Source organism: Camellia sinensis, chromosome 15 (genome assembly GCF_055761805.1).
Source record: "Camellia sinensis isolate YWXY chromosome 15, ASM5576180v1, whole genome shotgun sequence".
In the NCBI taxonomy this organism is placed as follows: domain Eukaryota; kingdom Viridiplantae; phylum Streptophyta; class Magnoliopsida; order Ericales; family Theaceae; genus Camellia; species Camellia sinensis.
Genome location: NC_138975.1, coordinates 80,129,613 through 80,151,888, shown reverse-complemented (window position 1 = coordinate 80,151,888; position 22,276 = coordinate 80,129,613). Strand labels below are relative to the sequence as shown.

At 35.2% G+C, this 22,276-nt stretch overlaps 1 pseudogene across 1 annotated transcript in view; it reads right to left on the bottom strand.

Moving 5' to 3' along the window:
* The window catches only part of LOC114258034 (ABC transporter C family member 12-like), a 138,717-nt pseudogene that overhangs the window by 65,185 nt on the left and 51,256 nt on the right, over positions 1 to 22,276 (bottom strand). Inside the window, exons 8-17 of the transcript XR_014356960.1 lie at positions 20,992 to 21,106; positions 20,819 to 20,901; positions 20,631 to 20,652; positions 17,331 to 17,333; positions 9,419 to 9,475; positions 7,132 to 7,197; positions 5,475 to 5,575; positions 2,858 to 2,900; positions 2,011 to 2,049; positions 1,047 to 1,181 (exon numbers count right to left, since the gene is read on the bottom strand). The product of XR_014356960.1 is annotated as an ABC transporter C family member 12-like (transcript). The remainder of the gene's footprint in view (positions 1 to 1,046; positions 1,182 to 2,010; positions 2,050 to 2,857; positions 2,901 to 5,474; positions 5,576 to 7,131; positions 7,198 to 9,418; positions 9,476 to 17,330; positions 17,334 to 20,630; positions 20,653 to 20,818; positions 20,902 to 20,991; positions 21,107 to 22,276) is intronic.

Genomic DNA, 22,276 nt, shown 5'->3' with positions numbered 1-22,276 from the left:
AAATTGCATAAAAAAAAAAGATTTTTTTTTTTAAATTTAGGATAGCAAAAGTAAAAAGTTTTAGATTTTGAAGGGTTGGAGTAAAACTATATATATTTTGAAGGGGCCAAAATACAAACTTCTTTTATAAATATTCAAAATTGCATGGCCAAAATGCAATTTTCCAAAAGTTTGGTTGGGTGGGGGTGGGGGGGGAGGGGAGGGGAGGGCGGTGGTGGCCCCTATGGAGTATTACTACTATATCTGCCTTCAAAGACACCAGGGGTTCTTCCATAAAATAAACTGACAGTTGAATTTTGTAATAAGGCATTAAGGTTGAATATAGAGAGATAATAGAGATAATATTATCAGCTCAAATGAATAAATAAAGCAGATTTAGACGTAGAAAACAATTAAACTGAAGCATACAGAAGTATGATAATTTAGTAGATTGGATAATTGGACTTTAATTGAACTGTTTACTTCAAAACCGTGGACACACGCACACTACTCCTACCTCCTTTATTTCTTTTCTTTTTTCTATTATTTCTTTTAGAACCCCCCCCCAATATTTCATTTTGAGCCATGCCTAACTTTCATCTCTTTCTAAAATTTGTAGCTCCTTGATTTAAGAACACTCACACAAGCATGACTTTTGTTCCTTAAAATATTTTGAAATGTTAAATCATCAAAAATAGTATAATATCAGAAAAACATTCAAATAGATGAACAAGAGGAGTGCTTATGAAATTCTGGGTGCCTTCCTAGCTGCTGAGGCCATTTAACAACCATTCCCTAAACAGAATAGAATGGGAATAGAAAATGCTAAACACGGTCAACCAAAAAAGATGGTTAAGATTTTATTCAAAGTACATGGAATCCAAAAATTTTCAAAACACACACACACACACACACACAAAAAAAAAAAAAAAAAAAGAAGAAGAAGAAGTCAGAAACAACATTAATAAGTAATGACAAGACTTGAAAGAAAAAGATCATCACATGCAACACACCATTAAGACAAAACCCATATGCAGCTTCAAAGCAGCAGGAAAAACTATGGTTACCTGTATGGGGAACATTAGAGCTAACATTAGGGAACCAGGAAGTGATGCAACACCCAATTGCTGATAAAGAAGAACCATAGCAATAATGATACGAAATGGAGCTGACCATAAACCATGAAGTTGTTGGCATATTTGCTGAACAAAGGACATACGAGTTTATAATTCAATCCAAGCAACTGCAAAAGACTACCAAAATATGCAGACATGATTGGTACCAAAATCAAGTATAGACCAAAGTCAGTCATATCATAAAATGCATACCTTGCAAATCAAAATTTCTAACTATAACGAGTCTGTATTATTGCAGATTGTCTTTAATTTTTTATATAAGTTGTACTATTGCAGATTTATAACCCTTGGTGGGGGACAGAAAATTGGACTTCATTTTAAAACTATAAGGTCAAAATTATTATTATTATTATTAATATTATTATTATTTTGTATTCAAAAGACAAGGGGACTAGAGCCCCTGATATTTTGTTTGAGAGACCAACTAGGTTCCGATTCCCAACTTAAAATAAAAAACAACGGACTGGAAAGAAAAAAATTACCAGCTGAATTTCAAAAAAATGAAAATCCAAGAATTTTTTTACTTGACACGTATACTTTCAGACATGGCATACTTGTTGCAGACACATTTCCCAAATAATGCAATTACATGTGAATCATCACTAGTTTTCTTCATACATACAGAGAAGTCCCATGAAAAGTTCTGACAATTGAGAATTGTCAACTTATTCTCTTTGGAAACAGTCATGGTGAAATTGATGATATCATAATATTATTCAGAATAGAAAGAGGACAAACCATTGTCTGACTTCCCAAAACTTCATCAAAATTTCATACTTGTAGTGTCCTCAAATAGAGTATAATATAAAAGCATAATGAATTTAGCATTGGGCATAATAAGGTTTATTTACATGTGAGGTTGTGTGCATGTGCATAATTATTAAAAATAGCATGCCTGAAGTGCATTAGCATCGGTTGTCATCAAATTTGTTATCTTTCAAATTGGCAAGACATCATAGAACTCCAAAAGAATCTACATTGAACATTACCAATATCACCAACCATAACAACTGATCAACATTTCATTGACATCTAAAAATGGGAAATGAAAATTCTTTGTGAGCTATATTTGACAGCATTTGGACAAGTGTCTGGGTCAGGCATCACAAAAGTTTGAAAAAGGGAAATATGATCAAGAAGTTTTCATGAGAAAACTAATAATATGACCATGGTTAATATCTATTCTGGCATTTGAAGGGCCCACAGTTTACGTAGGGTTTTATTTTCTTCCTCTTGTAAAAGAGATGCATTACTTATTTCAAGAGCGCCATTCTCACCAAAATAAATAAAATACCTATCACACAATTAGAATAATATACCAGCTGTTTTCTATCTTATACTTCTTCTCTTGGTCATTGACTTTTCTAAACTATATCATTCAGCCTCCTCCTTGAGCCAAAGTTTTTTACCAAAAATCAGAAAGTTTTAAACCTCAGGCATAAGACATGCTCAAGAATCCTGGTCTGTTCATATCAAAACCTAGAGAAAAATTGATAAATAGACATGCCGTATAGCGATCCCGGTATTCCCTGTTGTTGTTTAACTGTAATCTGGACTCAGCTCCGTAGATTCATTGTTGTCTTATCCTCATTTCTATCCCTTACTCTTTGTTTTAGAGTTTTGGGTTGTGTTGGGCCAGTTGGGAATTTGTTGGTTGTGTTTTAAAGCTTTGAAATTTTGCCCAGGTTTTGGTCTCTCCGCTCGAGCGGCGGTTTGACGCTCGAGCGGGATTTTGTTGCTGCCTTTCCGCTTGAGCGGAAGTTTGGACGCTCGAGCGTGAATTTCCTTCTCTCAGCATTTTGGTCGTCTGCAGAAAATTCTGGGAGAGTGCATCCAGCGCTCGAGCGGATCTTTGGACGCTCGAGCGTGAACCTGTGTCTGACGCTCGAGCGGGGTATTGTACGCTCGAGCGGACCTGTTTTTATATCAGTCCGTGAAATCACTTTTTTGATCACTTTTTGATTTCCTTTCTCTCTCATACTTTTTCAAAACCTCCATTGGAGAGCACCTCACTCTAAAGCCTAACTTCTCTCTTAGGATTGATCTAGCTAGAGTGTCTTCCTCACCTTGGGCCTTTGTAAGAAGTGTGTTGATCGTCGAGGGCTTCGTTGTGATCCAAGAAATTGTGGATTTGGAGCACTTTGATTTCGGGTCATCATCTCCTTTTGAGTTCTCCTTTGAGGTAGGGATTCTCCTTGTTCTTTTTCAATAATACCGTCTATAGATAGACATGTGGTAATTTTTGTATTGCATGAAAACCATTTTATGTGGATTTTTGTATAAATTCATAAGGTTGAACTTTGGGTTAGTGGTTGGATTTAGATCTATTATCATAAGATGTGGTTTGGGGCTAATTGGGTGTTAATTAGCATGTTGTTGTTGTAAGGAGAGGAAACCCTAATATTTATTTGGTTTAATAACTCAATAGAGGGGTTTTGATCATTGGGTAAATACTTGGGTATTTTGGGTTTTGAATGAAGCCATTGTTGTTTGTTGTAGATGATTGAACCTTTTTATCAATATTGGGAGAAGGGGAGGGAAATCCTATTTTTTTGTGATTATGATTTAATTTGTATAATTAAATTGGAATGGCTTGGAAATGAATGTAGTAGATTAAAATGAGCTTTGGCTTTATTGTCCTTGGATTTGATTTTGCGAAAAACAAAAGGAATAAAACCGGTTTTGAAAAATAAAGAGAGTTGGTTTTGTGAAATGGGAAAGGTACTTTGAAATGAGTATGAATGTTGGATTGTTGTATCTTATACTACTATGTTAGTATTAGTGATAAGTTGGTGATCTCATGATATTTGAGTCTGTTAATAGATGTACTATATATATATGCATCTAGAGGTTTTGTCCTTGGTCATCGGTGGAGGATGACATGGTTGTGTTGAATTGTTGTGTATACATTACACCTATGTGTTTATCTACTTTAACTCGTTGTTAGATTCTTGTTGGCTATGTATATGCATTATACATGTTGGATATGCCTTGTTGCATGGTTGTTGTTGGCGTTATATGCCGCGCTCATAATCAAAGGTACCGTTACCTTCCAGCTAGCGCCTGGAGAACTGACTGCGCTAATAATCGAAGGTGCCATACCCCTCCAGCTAGCGCCTGGTAAACTGGCTTGTTGTTAATGATGTTGAATGGGGTGTATTGTTGGCTTACTACGCACATAGCTAGTAGAGCGAAATGGGATTGTTGTTGTTTCGTTGTAACTGAAAATATCATGGATTTGATTGGTTACAGTTCGGAGGACCGAGTTACTCCATTGGTTGATTGTATACATGTTAGTGGGTTGTAAATTTATATTTTTACAAAGATATGCATGTATAATTATGATAGAAACGGAAACGAACCAAAATGTTTTTTTTTTGTCTTTTGGAAAGTGTGGAAGAGAAAGAATGTTTTACAGATAAACATGTTTGAAAAGGTACATCTGAGTATGTATAAGAAGTGGAAGAGAGTATCGGGCTTAGTGAGATTATTTTCCTAAGTAATTGTTAATGCTATGAAAGAATGGGAATGGGGATTAATGAAAGGAATAAAGAAAGATGAATCGCTTATAGCGTTGAATAAAACGGTTGTTTTCAAGGAAAGTTTATATATATATATTTTGTATAAACTGTCATATTACTATTCTAGTACGAGAATGAGTGTTCATGATCATAGCTATCTGTAAGTTGTTATTGTTGAGGATCATGTTGAGTTCCCTACTGGACTATATGTTCATCCCACGTTGTTGAATCTTTTCAGGTATTAAGCAGGTTGAGCTGCACGATTTGGATCTTCTTATTTGTTGGCCACGGGGCCTCTTTGTTGTTGGCGGAACACCATATGTGTAAAAGGGTTACACCCCTTCATTTGTTTATTTAAAGGTTGTAAGCCCAAGGGCAATTTATTGAGTATGTTCATGTAACATTTACTTTGCATACAAATGAGAGTATTTATATTCATTCCGATGGATTAAATGTATGAGTTTATTTCCGCATGTTATCTCTGAAATTGAATTAAGTTAATGAATTTGGTAATGGCTTCGAGTAATAAAAAGTGGGGCGTGACATGCCGGATGATGTAAATTGAATAGAGAACAAACTTCTGCCACAAGCAGATTCATTCAAACTCTCCACCCAAGCCCTCGGTATGCTAGAAGAAACCCCTAATCCGATTATATAAATTTAGTTTTTATCCCCAAAATCTGATATGGTATGCAGTGTACTGTTGGTTTTCTTGTATTTGTGGCCGCCCCGGGTCAAACAAGTAATGCTAATGCAGTAAAAGAAACATGTTAGGTGATACAAAAAACAACCAAAATTGAAAGAGAAATACAGAAATAAACCACATGCAGATCTGAACACTGTTATTGGAGAAAGAGAATTTACCAAAGTTGATCTTAGCCTGAAACCAACACGTAAAACATTTTGATAATACTGAGCTTCACAAAGCACTCCAACTGACTGAACCATGGAAAATCATCTAGTCAATGCAATGATCACAAACTACAAGTACAACTTCCATGATCAGTTGTACTCTAGGCATAAATCATCTTAGAAAAGAATGCTTATAGAAAGCAACTTCTTAAATCTTGTAGTAACAAAGATTAACAACGGCATTTTAATGTTCAGCATAGAGAACATTCAAAATAACATATTCAAGAATATGCAGTCCTAGAACTTTTTGCTCTCATCAGAAAACTGTGGAATGTGACTTCAATATTCAACAACATAAATATAAGGACAGAATTAATAAATTGTGGAAGAGAATAAAAACTACAACCAATTTAGTTTCTATTTGATGGGGGTCTGGAAGGGGTTAGATTGCACAGTCAAAATAAAAGAAAGATAAAACCTCCAAAAACTTCTCCCAAGAAATTTTAAGTCCTCGGAAAGAGCCTGAGTTTCACTTAGTTCCCAAAAAAACGTCAAATATCATTAACGTCTGAATATAGATCTCTTTCTTCCCTTTCCTTTTTATTTTTCAACAAATGTCTCAGATTGTCTTCCCATTCATGTCTCATTGCCATTTTCGTATATCTTTTAGGGTGCATCTCCCATTTCAAGACTTAGACAGCTTCTGGCAACTTCAAATGAGTAATTGCTTTAAATATTTGAAACACCTAATTGTGTGCCTTATGATGTTGAGTCTAAAAGATAATTGCAAGATACTATTCTTCCTCAAAATTTCAAGTTCAATCCAAGCCCATCCTATGGTCATGATATAAAAAGTTTAGACACTGTTTACTGGCCATCGAATTAGTACACAAGGCAAATCATTCACTCATTCACATTTGGATGAATGCCGTTCTTGTCACCAGAAAGGTCACTGGAAGGCTCAGTGTCCTAAACTTTTACATTGACAGAATTTTGGGCAGCAACAGAGATAGGTATCTTGGACATCTGTAGAGGATAGGTATCTTTGACAGAATTTTCAGCTACTGCCCCATCTGTAGAGGATCAATCCCAATTCATCTAATGATTTATCTCTCTCTTCACCTCTAGGTTTGTCTTCCGCATCTCACTCCACTTGGGTATTTGATTCAGGTGCTACACACCATATGGAAAATGATCCTTCTTTGCTTATTTCTATTTTCTCTCCTCATTCTTCTACTAATGTGATGGCTGTCAATGGCATCTCCACATCTTTGGCCGGTGTTGGTCCGGTTTCGAATGATTTCCTCTCTCTTTTTTATGTATATTGTATTTCCTAGTGGATTTTGAATTTACTTTCAATTAATAAATTTTGTGATGTTAGTTGAAATTAAATTAAAGAAGAAAAATGACCGAGATAATTAATACTAAACCCGTACATGTGATATCTCTAGAATGCCAAATGACATGTAATATTTATTAGTGATTATTTAATGAAATTAATAGCATGCAAAGGAGGAAAAAGAAAAACAAATACTAAAGGAAGAGCAATTTACTCCCTTGAGAAAAATAAATATGAGATAAATCTGATACATATTTTTTTTAACATAAATACTTCATAAAAATAAGAAGGATAGAAATCATACCACCCCAACAAAGATTGAGAAGGCATAAATGTAGCCAACCCATGCTGGATCACCTCGTTCCATTGACTGTAATCAGTAGTATCATAAACTTTGTAGGCCAAATACAAACTATAAAGCTCAAATGGCATCCTTTGCATACATAAAAATGAGAAGTAAAGGGCGAACACAAGAGTGGGAAAAAAATAAACAAGATTTATAGTATTATAAAGAAATTATGAGCTTACCCAGTAAGTATATATTATAATTTCTTATTTCAGTGAATATTGACTTCATGAGCTCAACCTACTTTTTTCAATATATAAGTGTTCCTAACTGTGAATGATTTAATTGGCTACAAAACTATTTTTAGGTACATTTTTGCACAATCTTTTATAAGGGATTAATAAATAATAATAATAAAAAAAAAGTAAAAAGAGGAGATGGACAAACATCCAAAAAGCATGTGTATCAATAAGATGATATGGAATTTTGAAAAATTGCTTAGAATTACAAGATCCATATTATATCTCAAAAAGCAAAGTGGAAGTGCTTCATATTGCATTATTGGTTGTGTTAGGATTAAAATGAATACTTTTAGGGAAGTATTAAGCACTATAAAATTTGATAAAAAAGCAAATTTTTAGGAACTAATTTTTTTGGTACAAATATAAATTATAGATTATAGTTACCCATGCCAATTCAACAAATTTGTTAATTCAGCAAATTAAATAGATTATTACAAAACATTTTTAGTTATTCGGATTTGAAAGTTTTTAATCAATTTTAATAGAATTTTGAATTTATAAAATATAAATAAATATGTCCTTATGGAGTTCGAATTTCCTGAAGTTGAAGATCTCAACTCCATAGATGAAGTTGGTGCATTGTGGGACCAATCTGTACTCATCACAATAATTTGAACCGTTCATCTCATATGATAAGTAGAGAAGAACATGCATGCAAAAAATTTGGTTGATCAAACGTAAGTAATCGCATATATATTATAACAAATGAACAGTCCATTCTAAAAAACATGTATGTCATATGGATAAAAACAATATAATGGTATGACAATCGATGTTGGATCAAATTGATTTTTTGCATGGATAATTTTCTCTGTTAGTTGTATGAGATGAACGGTTTAGATTACCGAAGTAGGTCCAAGTTTGTCCTATAATGGGTCAACTTCACAGTGAAGTTGCGATCTTCAACTTTAACAAATCTAGACTCATCTTGATATTATTGATCAATTGATTTATAAGGCAATAGATCCAAATTTTCTTAAATTACAGACTTTCAACATGTATACAATAAAAGTAAATAAAAATTTAATTTTCTTAAATAGTAGTTATTCCAAAACTTTTATATTGAAAATTTATATAATAAAACTCATCACTTTTTGAAATGTCTATGAAATACAATTGGTTAGAATGTAGGATTAATCTTGCTTTCAATTCTGTTAATGTAGTTTGTTCACTTTCAACTTTCAACCCTTTTATAAGGCAATATTTTCAAGTTTTCTTAAATTTTATGGCCTTTCAACATGAATTATGTGTCGGGTTCTTTGATATATGCTAATTTTTCACTTTTCTTAAATAATTGTTATTCCAAAACTTTTATGTAGAAAATGAATTATGCATTTCAAATTTAGAATTTAACAATTAATGTATCTTCTTAGTTCAAATACTAATATTTTACTATCAATTATTAAAACTATTTTTAATATTTTCTTTCAAATTAATAGGCCTCTCCTCCATAAAAAATAAATAATAAAAAAAAAAAAACCCATATGTGATAATAAAATTTCATTTAAATATTTTAATGAGTCGAATTAAACTCAATACTAACATCCACTTTCCTAAATTGTAAAACCTAAATTTCTAGTAATTACTTGATAATTGGTTGTGCCCTAAATTCTAATTTTTGAACTCTCGTCTTTTTCTTCTACTTGTGATTTCTCTTTTCCAACAACTAGGTGATAGTAGTAGATGTGACAATAGCAGTGATGGCTGACGATGTCAAGCAATGGTACAGCCTTTTTCATCAGCGGCAGATTAAACCGGATTTCAAGAGTCTGGTGGTTTATCTAGGTTTTAGTAGTGGTTGGTTTGGTTTCAGCTGTGGGGGCTAGGATTGGTCAAAGGCATGAAAGGGTGTTTAATTTGCCTGGGATCAAATTGTGTCGTAAGTGCCTTAGGCACGAGTAATTTGCTAGTGTACAAATAAGTCAAAGGCCCTTTTATGGGCCTTGGATCACAAAGGAACAAAGATGGGATGCATCACTATGCATTTGAATGGTAAGACTAACCTGTAAGAGATGATTCAACAAAACTGGCCCAACAAACTGAGAAAGATCATCCCCAATCTACAAGATTGTTGAAGAATGATGAGTAAGACAACAAACATAATATAAGTGATTATCATACGAATCATAAGATTTTCAAAATATGAAGAAAAACAAAGAGCAAATTAATAAAAATTTCACCAAGGTTGACTATTTGTCCTAGGACAACTACATTGAAGAAATGTAATGCAAGCTCTAGCCATACTTTACAACAAAATTAAATAACCATAATGAATGCACATGATACGAGCTCTGTTAGTTTTTTTGGGTTGGCAAATTTGCGTGGACAAATCTTTGTGTTGATTATTCACATGTTTTGTTATAGGTTCTACTTGTCTTGTTTAATCTGCTTTGATTTGATTTATATGATGTTTACATTGGACATACTCACTTGTGTTGTTGTGTTGAGTTTCTAACTTATTATGCAGGATTCATTTCGAAGAACAAACATGGTACACTGTCATGTATTGTTTCCCTTTCATTTGTATTTGAGAACACTTAGTCTACATAAATATGTATTGGTATTTGGTTGAGTCAAGTTTTATCATAGAAAATGGAGATAACAATTTCAGGGGACAAAACGTTTTGTTAATGACTCAATTTCTGTTTGAAATGAGCATTGGTTGTTCAATTGTACTTTTGCAGATGCATGAGTGAGTTGTAAATGTGCCTGGAAGACTTAACAAAGCGAGATGGGGCACAAACAGTAAAGTGTCTCTCCTACTAGAAGAGCAACACCTTAGCCTAGGATAAAGAGCAATCGCTCAAAAGGTGGATCAATTGCTCAAGTTGTGGACTTCAACTCAATAAAACGTGAGCCCACATACATTGCTCAAATTACATTAGATAGTCGCTTGAGCGATGACACTATTCAGGTACCGTAGAAATGTTTACTGGTACTGTTGTTGTAGTGCCAAGCGATAGAGCTATTTATCATATTTATGACATCTTTTGAAGCTAAGATATTGATATTCTCTATAAAAATGTCTCCACGCGTGCCTATGAAGACAAAGCCGTACGGTGAAAAAACAAAGGTGGATTTCACAGGAACATGAGGTAAAGATGGATTTATGACACAACTTTAATTTGTCTTTCACTAGGAGTAGAGAAAATGTAATGAATGTTTCCCTACACGTGGATGGAAGGATGGGGTAAAGCCATCATGGAACATGGCACATGGAGTCATGAATCATGGAGTAAAATCTATGGAGTCATGAATAAAGCTTTTATTGTAGAATCTATGAAGTCCAAATGGCCTCGTCTTGGAGATTTGTGAGATGGACATTCTATATATATAGAGAGAGAGAGACAGAGAGAAAAGAAATGGAGGTTCTCTAGAAACTCGGTGAGAGAAACACATGATAAGGATACTCCACATTTACCTCTCCAAGCACTCAAAGGTTTTTCCAACCTCTCTATATTCTTCGAAGCGTTCATCTTTTAGAGAGGAGCTATGCCGAAATTCTTCCAATTCACCTCATCACCATTTGTAACAAAATTGAGGTGTCTTAGTTATTCTCCAAAGGCAACAAGAGTTGAAAGAGAAAATCATCGGAGTGCACCCTTGATTGCCATTGGTTAGAGATGTTGCAACAAGGATCGAATTTTGCAAAATCCATGGAAGATGAGTTCACATTCAAGAAAAAGGGTTTCAAAGGCATGTGGGTTGTGGCTATAAGATTCGTTGTGTTTGGGAGGAAATGAGTTTTCGTGGACTACAAGAGTTCAAATGTGGTAAGTGCGTGCATCTGAGGTACTAGTTATAAGTCACTTAACTTCGGTCTTGTATTAATCTTTTGAATAGTGTATTATCTTAACCGGAAAGGTGTCTTTGGTTTTTCTATTTTGGAGGGTTTTTCTATTAATCTTTTGTGCATTCATGTGGATGCTTTGATTTACTGTTTACTATCTTTCCTAACAATTATCATAGAAATTTCAATTGAATGGTATAATTACCATTGAAGCCTATTCACCTCCCTCCCCTTTAGGCTATTTACCTCATCCATTATGCAGTTTCAATTACCCCTCCAAGGGTCCTTGATCTTAATTTGTCGTTTTACTCCTGTTGGGTTGATATTTTGTTCGATTTTTGGCTGTTTCTGGTCCAGTCAGCTTGTGTTCTTCGGTTCTACCTATTGAAGGCTCCTCTATAAGGGTTAAAACCCTTCTAGCAGGGGATATTTGTCCTCTCTTTATTGATTGCTACTGTTGAGTTGATGTGTTGGTCTTATTTGGGTCTAAACTTGGTTGTTGAGCTAGTTCTGTGTTTATATTGGTGATTGTGGGTGTGGGTATTGGCTGTTTGCAAGTCTGGTTGATCATTATGGTTGAGATTGAGGCTAAGGCTATAACTATGGGTAAAGATGATGACATGCCTAAATCTATCACTACAAAGAAATTGAATGGTGCTAATTATTTGGCTTGGGCCCATGCTGTCAAGATTTTCTTATGAGGTAAGAAGAAGTCCCGCTATATTAGTGAACTCCTTCCTCCTACTGATGATAAGGATTATGATGATTGGTGTTGTGAGGATTCTTGTGTGATGGGTTGGATTTAGCATAGTCTGGAACCACAGGTTGATACTACCGTGGAATTTTGTGATACCTCTAAGGCCATTTGGGACTCCCTTGCTGAGTCTTTTTCAAATCAAAGTAATGTCTCTCGGGTCTACGAGTTATATGAACAGATTTTTGCTATGCGTCAATCTGGCCGGTCTCTCCCTGATTATTTTAGTAGTCTCAAGACTTTGTGGGATCAGTTACTGCAGCATCGACCTTTCACTACTGATGTGACCACCCAGAAACAACATTGGGAGGAGTTTATGATGGCTTCTTTACTTTTTGGCTTAGATCCTGAGTTGCGAGGGTTCAAAGATCAGATTCTTGCCAGTGACACTCTACCTTCAGCTGCCAATGCCTATTCTAGGCTGTTACGCTCTTCATTGGGACAAGCACAATCCACTGCTGGGTCCTCTTCTTTATCATCTTCTGCATTGGTTTCTAGTAGTGGTGATCATGGGTCTACTCGCGGGGGTTTTCATAGTTCTTCTGGTTCCCGGAACTCTTCTTCTGGTTCACGGGGCTCTCGTGAAGGTGGTTCTCGTAGTGGTGGCTCACGTGGTGGTTTCCGTGGTGGAAGTAGTAGTGGACCTGGTTCTCGTATACGTGGCGATCGCAAGTATACTCATTGTGGTTCCCAAGGTCATACTGAACCTTGGTGTTGGCAAAAGTATGGCAGACCTAATCATGTCCATCAGGTTATGGATGTCCCCTCCTCACAGTCTTCCTTGTTGTCTATTGGCTCGGATGCTTCTCCTGTTACTTCGCATGAGACACTCACTACTCAAATTAGTGAGCTTACTGCCCTTGTCCAGTCTCTCCGGCCTAGTCTACCTTCTTCTCTACTGCTACCATGGCTAGTTCAGGTAATATTGCATGTGTGGCTAAGTCCTCTCAGCCTTGGCTCCTAGACTCTAGTGCTAGTTCTCATGTCTCTGGTAATTCCTCTCTTTTTGATGTTGATCATACCACTATACTTGCTGATGGATCTTCTCGGCCTGTCTGTGGTCAAGGTCCTCTTCATCCCACTCCATCCATGTCCTTACCTTCTGGTCTTTATGTTCCTAAATTTCCATTTAATTTGCTTTCTGTTAGCCAATTGACTCAAGCTCTCCATTGTTTGATAACCTTTTCTCCTACTTCATGTGTTTTGCAGGACCTCCAGACCAAGAGGATGATTGGTTCGGGGCATGAGAAGGATGGCTTATACTTTTTGGACGCTGAGACGTCTCCTCCTCCATCTGCTATGTTGAGTGCTAGTGTATCTCCTCTTCAGTGGCATTTTCGCTTGGGTCATCCCTCCTTAACCAAGCTCAAGTTAGTTGTTCCGGGTTTGAGTCATGTTTCTCAGATTGAGTATGAAGCCTGTCAATTTGGGAAGCATCATCGTAGTTCTTTTCCTCGTCGTAGTGTTAGTCGTGTGTCTGAGTCTTTTGCTCTTGTCCATACAGATATTTGGGGTCCTTCTAGAACTCCCACTGTTAATGGGTTCTTTTATTTTGTTATTTTTGTGGATGATTACTCTCGGATGACTTGGTTGTTTTTAATGAAACAAAGATCTAATTTGCCTTCCATCATCTCTAAGTTTTATAATGAAATCTTTACTGAATTTGGCAAACGTATTAAGATATTTCGATCTGATAATGCCTTAGAATATGTGCAATCTATTGTAACTACCTTTTGTGATGCTCATGGTATTATTCATCAACCTAGTTGTCCTCATACATTCCCACAAAATGGTGTTGCAGAACGGAAACACCGCCATTTGCTAGATGTTGCTCGCACCCTGATGTTTAATATGCATGTCCCCAAACAGTTTTAGGGCGATGCTGTTCTCACTGCTTGTTTGCTTATCAATCGCATGCCCTCTAGTGAAAATGTAAAATGGAGAAATTAGGGTTGAAAGTTAGGAGGAAGAAGAAGAAGAGAGAACTTTTGTATATATTGAAACCAATTAATTCACTCAACTTTACATCACTCAAATATATATAAAAAACCTAAAGTAGCAATATGACCATCGTACCCTCAACTTAAGTAAATATTAACAAGAGAACAAAAATAACTAAAAGAACTATTCTAACAGGTATCAGAGAAAGCCAGAAAGCCCACTCATTTTTTGTCGAACAACCAGAGTGAGATCTTATATATTTTGTAATGGAGTAGACTAGAGAGCCTTCTCAATTAGAAATTTTTTTGAACATTAATGATGAAGAGGTCTCTATGCTAGCCCAAGAGACGGTATTCAAAGAAGCCGGATGTTTCATATGGTGAGAAAGAGGATTCAATTTGTGAGCCTATGTTCCAAGTATAAAGAGTGTCTTAAACTAAAACGGTGTAATGACTAGGGAAAATATGAACTTTTAATTAATGTAATTGAGCCCCAATTAAGTTTAATTAATTGTAATTAAGCCCTTGAGTTTTTCTATTCACTTCAATTTAGACCTTCGTCTGTTAATATTATGTGCATCTGATTGTCTCAGTTTGTGTGCACTGATTCCCAAGCTGACCCGAGACTCGAGGGATAGACCCTTTGGGCCCAGTGTATGATGTTAATATGACCATAGGGTCAATCCTGTTAAATTATAATTTAATTACTTGTTGAGAAGCAGTGCGACGATTGCCTCAATTTGTGTGCATCCAGACCCGAATTGACACGAGACCGACAGATGGACTCATCGGGGCTGGCATTATATGTTTTAATATTAATTCAGTGTTATCAATTAATCTAGGAGGTATTATGGTAAATTAGGAATCCCAATGCACGTATCGCCTTGTTTGCGCGCGTGTGGGCTCGATCCAATTTGAGATTCAAAATATGAACTCTGCGGACCCCATATTTATTATTTCTATGTTATTAGTTTGTATTTTATTGTTATTAGTAGACCTTGAGAATTTCACGAATTTCTAGTCCAGAAAACGTACATTTTCTGGGTTCGAAACTATACAAATTTGAGCTAGAGGGAGAAAGTCCAAAACCCTTAAACAACGCAGAATACATAATTTTTGGGGTCCTAGAGGAGCCTCAACAGCAGCCCACTCTCTCTCCTCGCATGTGTTCTTACTTTACCTCTTTTATGGACTTCTATTTCTTACAAAAGTTGGTACCTTTCTTACACATGCACAAGAGAGGAAATGTTTGCAAGAGTTGTGCTAACTAGGATTATATGTATATAAGATTGGTTATATGTATATAATTATATTGAATTCAAAATGAAAGGCGTAGATGCATTTCTTCTATCAAGATCAAGTTAGGACCTTTGGAGTAAGTTTTATTTAAAATTAATCAAGAAGCTAATTGGTCATCATTCGAAAGGGGTTGTGTAGGGATTGGAAGAGAAGGAAAACATTTCATTTTCCTTCCTCCTCCTCTCTCTCTCTCTCTCTCTTGCTTTTCTTAGATTTCTCTTACTAAAAGCCTTGTTGATCCTTAGTTGTTGGATCAAGAGTTAAGTTTAGTGTTGGTGAGCTTCATACCTTGATTTTTGGAGAGATTAGTGAACTTGAAAATTGATTTTTGGCTTGGATTGAAGACTTTTGTTGAAGAATTTGGGTGGTCTTGGTGTTCTTGAAGCCTACACTCCATTTCTACCTCTTCTCTTCCTTTCTCTTTGGTTTCAAGCTTCAAGAGGTAGGGGTTTTCTTATTTTCTTCTTAGAACAACATGTTAGGGTTTATTTCAAGTTAATCATTTGATTTCATGAGTTTATGACATGGTTTGTTATGAAAAGCATTATTTAAATTTTTTTATTTAAATGCATGAAATACATGTTAGTTTATGACACTTTGAATTACTATTGAGTTTGGAGTTAGGTTATCATATTCTAAATTTGAAAAGTATCTTAGTTGGTTGATTTCATCAATTTAGAGTATAATGTTGCCATGTTTCATTTAATTTCATGAAATACAATATTAAATAAATTTGCGGCTTTTGCTTGAATCTCAAAAAGTGTTATCTATGCCATATTCTAAAACTTTTGATGTAAAGAACATAGTAACTTTAAATTTTTGTTAAATCTTGAAAGTATCGGAAATTTGGAGAAAATAATGTTGTTAGATTAGTCATAGGGTTAAATAGCCTAGTTAAAAAGATGATTTGATTTGATTTGATTTGATTGAGTCTCGCTATTTTTCTTATTTTCTTTTAAAACTAGTTTGCTTATTAGTTTCTTGAATAAATATATTTCCATGATTATTTTAATGTCGAAGTTACTTTTACAAATTTGTTGGATTATTTAATGAATTTAGAGACTAAAAGGTGATTTTGACCACTTGGGGTAAATTAGTCCATTAAAAGTAAGTTGGGTGAAATTCTTGAATTTATCATATAAGAAATTAAATTGGGGTTAACTGGCGTAAAATGGTAAATGATGTTGTAGTGTCCCGAGTCTAAAACCCGACTCAAACCCAGTTATATGGATGTCCCGATACGTTTTCAGATCCTTGGTACAACAGGTTGCCCTTTTGAAGATTGTGATTGAGTGAGTGTAAATTCCTATTTAGCATATAACTTCTTTAATATTCGAGTTTCGGGCGTAAGGACGAAAAATAGAAGTGTAGAAGCCCCTCTATAGGACTCAGACTTAGGTAGGTGTGACCACATGTGTGGATTGGTGCAGAAGAGTTTGGTGTTGATGGTAGCAGAGCAATTGACTGCACTCAGGAGCGATTGATCGCCATAGTTGAATTTCGTCTAGTGTAAAAAGCAACGTTGCAATCGAAAGGGGATCAATCACACTGGGAAGATCGACCAGCACTGATAATGCGATCAATCGCTCTGATTATTTATGTTGGATGTGTTTTCAGCAGAACGCTCTGATCGATAGTCGATTGATCTCATTTGGAGAGATCAATTGCTCTTACAAGTGCAATTGATCGCTTTGACTAAAATCTGATTTTAGTGTTCCTTCCCTCTCTCTTTCTTCTCTCTTCTTACGAAATTCTCTATCTCTCTCTCTCTCTCTCTCTCTCTCTCTCTCTCTCTCTCTCTCTTTCTCTCTCTCTCTGAATCAATACCAAACTCTACAAAACCTTTGATCCACCCCACTTAGGATCTTCATCTTACCTTGGTTCTTTAGCATAAAGTGTAGAACACATTGAGAGCTTCGATTTCACCAAACCAATCATCGTTTTGGCACTTTCGGATTTTTGGCTTTTCCTTCTCCCTCTTCAATTTGAGGTAGGGATTTCTTTAATTTTTCTTAATATGATTTTATAGATGGATATGTGGTATTTTATTGCATAAATTTTAGGAATTTTTTAGAGATTTCAAAGCATGTATATGAGAACCTAGGGTTTGGTGTGTTGTGAAATTCTTAAACTTTCTCTATTAAATGTGAGTTTTAGAAGCTTTAGAGTATATGAATTCTTTAAAATTGAAAAGTCTCAAATAATCCAAAGGAAACCTTGAAATTGTATAACTTGGAGAAATTAGAAATTTATATCATTTTGAGAAGTAAGGAGTGAATATTACTAATTGAAGAATGATGATTATGGAGGACACATATGTTGGGCAATTGATTAAGAGTGATAACAATTCATTGTTGTAGAGTGATAACAATTCATATTTTGGGCAATTGAGTGTATCTCAAATTATTAAATTCGTTGAGACTAATATTATATAGTGTTGTTAGTTATGCTCTAATATTACCTTATTGGAATATTTTGATAGAGATAACTATCATTTGCAATCGGTGGAGGATTGCATTGTTGTAGAAATATGTCAACCTAAGGTGAACTGAAACTCAATTGTAAATGATTAGTTATATAGAAATTAATGTGATGATAACAATGTGATTTTATGAGTCGTGAGATTATGTAACTCAAAACGGTGATAATGAGAATAATTTGAGATACACTCAAAATGTGAAATGTGTTGTGCTATATAAAGGTACTGCGTTCCTTTCGGCTAGCAACCAGTAAAGTTGGGGTGTGCTATATAGAGATACCACATTCCTTCTAGTTAGCACCCGACAAAGTGGAGTTGTGCTATATAGAGGTACCACGTTACTTCCGGCTAGCAACCGGTAAAGTGGGGGTGTGCTACATAGAGGTACCATGTTCCTTCCAGCTACCAACCGATAAAATGGGGTTGTTTATGTGGGGCTTGGCGAGACCACGAATATATGCATGTGTTGTGATAGGTATATGTGTGTGTTGGAATCTTTTGTGAGTTATGTACATGTATTGAGATTAGTTGTAAATCATGTACGTATTGGAGGTTAATATAAATTGAGTAGACTTATTACTGAGTAGGCATGAATGTGAGATTTTAAGATCAAATGGAAACGTCATGGAAATGTTTAGTGCTTTTGGACAAAAATGGAAAAAGACATATATATGTGTATAATATGGAGCATCATGATCATATATATATGTATAGAATTATAATTGGAATTAAAGATTTTGCCCACTGAACTATATGTTCACCCCACGACGTTAAAATCTTTTTAGGTACAGGTGGTGTACCACGACCATGAGTGGCTTGGAAGATGAGCACGAGCTAGAGGAGATCTTTTGATTGTGGCCACGGGGCCTTTATTTGTAGGCGGAATGCCATATGTGTATTAACGGGGTTACACCCTTTCCTTTTGTTAATGTAAGCCTAAGGGCATCTTAATTTCATTTGATAGTTAGAGCTTTCGAATTTCGTATTGTATTTGAAAAACCTCATGCATCGAATGATTCACATGTATATATACGAGAGAAATTCCATTTTATTATGTTTATTATTGCTTGTCATTATTATTTGGGTTTATTTACCACAGGTCAGACTGTATATTTTTGGGGCATGACAGATGCCTTAAGGGTATTTTGATAATTTGTGCCTGGAGAGCAATTTGGTAATTTAGGCTTTGAGGACATCTTAGTAATTTGTGCCTTAGGGCTATTTAGGTCAATTATGCCATAGGAGCATAATGGTAATTTGAGCCTTTGGGGTATGTTTATAATTTGGGTCCTTGGGGAAATTTTGATCATTTTACACTTGGCATATAGCAAATTCTATTTGCACACCCTAAGAATATTTTTCATAAACACGGATATATTTTTCGCAAACTCCATCCTGATGTTGTATTGCATTTCATGGCAATGTGTGCCAGTGAGATTGGTTTATGAAATTGAGTGTTTCACATGTTTTTCAAAGAACATTTAACCATTACTTCTTCAAAAATAATAAATTAGACGTGTTTGCTAAGGCAAGTCAGTTATATTCCAAAAACACTTCTTTTGGTCACTTTAACTCTACTTAAGTTTAAGAAAAGGATAACAGGCACATCTTGCAATATTATTCAACCAAAGGCCTTTAGGCACATTTTATGAGACAAACCTAATTTTGAGAATTAATTTAGAATTGGCTAAGGAATCATGAGCTAAGTAATACAGGGAGTTTTCACTTAAAAACCTCATGCTTAGGTTAATTAGTTTTCACCTAATTAATTTTTCAAAATCGGGGTGTGACAAAAAAGAATAGGTTGGACTTGGTGATCAAGTTCAAAACCTTAAAAAAAGAGAGATACCTTTGTGTCTTCTCTGAAGGATAAAGAAGCCACTATAGAACAACTCCAGGCTCAAATAAGACATTTTTCCAAAAGGATAATTTCCTTTAAAAAAGATATGAATGAAAGATTGGAGTCTTGTAGCCAAGCTTGTTAAGTCACCAATTGTCCCAAAAGTTTAACTTGTTAGGAAATGGGCCCAACAATGTATGTCAAACTATTCAACATCCTCCCTCACATGTAACTCTACTTTGCATGTGGAGATGCAAACATACATACATATAGAGAAGTATAATGCAAATGGGAAGCAAATGCAAATGGACAAATTTGAATCCAAGACCTCCCCCAACTTGAGCTTGAATACCATATTAAGTCACCAATTGTCCCAAAAGCTTAACTTGTTAGAAAATGGTCCCAACAATGTATGTCAACTAAGATTTTGGGATTAGTAGTGATCTAACATAGTATTAGAGCTCAGGTTGAGAGAGATCTTGTGTTCAAGTCTCTCTCTTAGCATTTGGTATTTGGTTCCCATTTGGTTTCTTCTGTTATGTTTAGTTGCCTGCTTCGCTTTCTATTTGGTTCTCTATTTGTCTCTCAACACGCAAGATGGGATTGCACGTGAAGGAGGATATTGGATAGTTTGATATACATTGTTCGGTCCATTTTTTAATAGCTTAAGCTTTTAGAAGAATTGGTGATCTAACAAAGCCAAGTCAAGTATAACTTCCTTAGAGAAAGTGCAGCATGTCTTCTTTAGAGAAGGAGTTGAGTAATGCAATGTCACTACTAGGATGCTAACTAGTTATACAGAAGAACTAAACCAATGTTGAGTGTTGGCAAGAGTCCTAGTGACAATCATGGTCTAGGATATGTACATGGTAAAGTTGCATCTAGGCCTCCTAAGATTGAATGACATTTGAAGCCAAATACATATATGACAGGCCACACTCCAGCTTGTATATTACAAGAGCATCTTCCAGGTAACACAGTTTTGTAACACTAAACAACAATATTTCTAAAGAGATCAAATGCTTAGAGCAAGCAACTTGCCATATATAAGGATATGAAGAGTTCTAAACAAATGAAATTCTTAAAGAAAAGTAGGGAGAATAATGTCATTACCAAAAGGCCTCCAAACCAAAACCTGTAGAAAAAAAATTAGAATGGAAGGAATGAGATAAAAATGCTTCTATATGTTGGTACAACACATGGATGTTCATATTAGAAAATAATAATTGCTTGGAAGGTTAATGGTTTCATTAAAATAGAAAAATGTAGATCATTCTGAATGGTTTTTGTTTAAACAATACCTTCCTCCAAGGCTATATTATTTAAGGCACGCAAAAGCCAGGGTTTAGACCTTTGAGATTCTTCAGCCCAACAAATATGGAACCTACAAAAGTCAGAAATTATTACATACCATAGAACAATGATCCAATTAAGTATGCAGAGGTGTAATTAAGAGAATCAACACAATGCAAACTTTTTAATCAATGTCTCAGTCTCATCCCATGTGTCTAGCTTCCAGACATCATTCTCAGCGATAGGTCTTTTATAGCCTTGCAGCATGAGTGGGGTCATCCACCCGAAACAAATCCCTACCATATACCAATGCATCACATTAGTGGTATGCAGCTCAATCATTCATAGATTCATCTAACTTGATTATCAGAAGGAAGGTAAGTATAACAAAAGCTATCATCAAATCAAACTTACCATCAAAATTTTTCTCATTCGTAATAATTGTATAATTTGTTTTTCATAGGCTTAAAATAACATTGAGGTTTCAATTTCTAAATTACAAATTTTATGTTCTCAAATAGATTATCCATAGTAGAGATGCTTAATCAATGTAACTGGCCATTAATCAATAGCATAAGATACTTAACACTAAACAAGTAGATATTTCTACAAAATATTGGACGAAACAAAAGAAAAAGTACACTTATCATCTTAACGATATTCTTTACTTTAACAAGGTAAAAGAATTTGTTAAGTATTAGTGTCTAAGGATAGTTATGTCCTTTGTTCCTTTAGTCTTTTATTATAAATGTGTAAGAGGGGAGAACCCTAATATTATCAGTGTGTGTTAATAAACTCAGCCGTTCTCTCTTTTTCTTCTTCCTTTCATTCTTTTCTTTCTCTTATGCGAATATAACATGGTATTGGAGCATTCTTAGAAATCCATTGAGTACGCAAGGAGTCATCACCATATGGTAAGGGAAGAGACCAAGTAATGTAGCCAGTCAAATGGCGAGCAACAATAGCAAGACTACAGGAGCGTGACCAAATCAGATAGTTGGAACCATCCAGTTTGACGGGACTGATTTAAAGAGAGGGACTATTGTTAAGAGTAATAACATGACAGCGCACCCTTATCACTAACTGTATCCTTAGTCTCACCCTCAACCATTGAAAATTAAGTCCCACAACAAAAAAACAAACACCAACCTAGGAACCAGCAAAAAACAAACAGAGGCAAATCCATAAACTTAACTTAGGAACAATAGGTTACCTCTAGAGAAAAACAGAGCCGAAACATGGGTTGGAGAAGCAGAAACTGTCAAAAATTGAGAGAAATCTTGCTAAAACTGAGAAAAATCGATAGAAATAAAGCTGAGCCTTGCCAAATCATCAAAAAGACTCCCAACCCTTTGCTCCCAAGGTAGAGGGGGGAAGGAAAAATTTGGAGCAAGGATCCTCTAGAGTGATTTTTCTCTAAAATTTTCTAGAGTGTTACATTGTGTGGTTGAGATTTACTGGCAAGT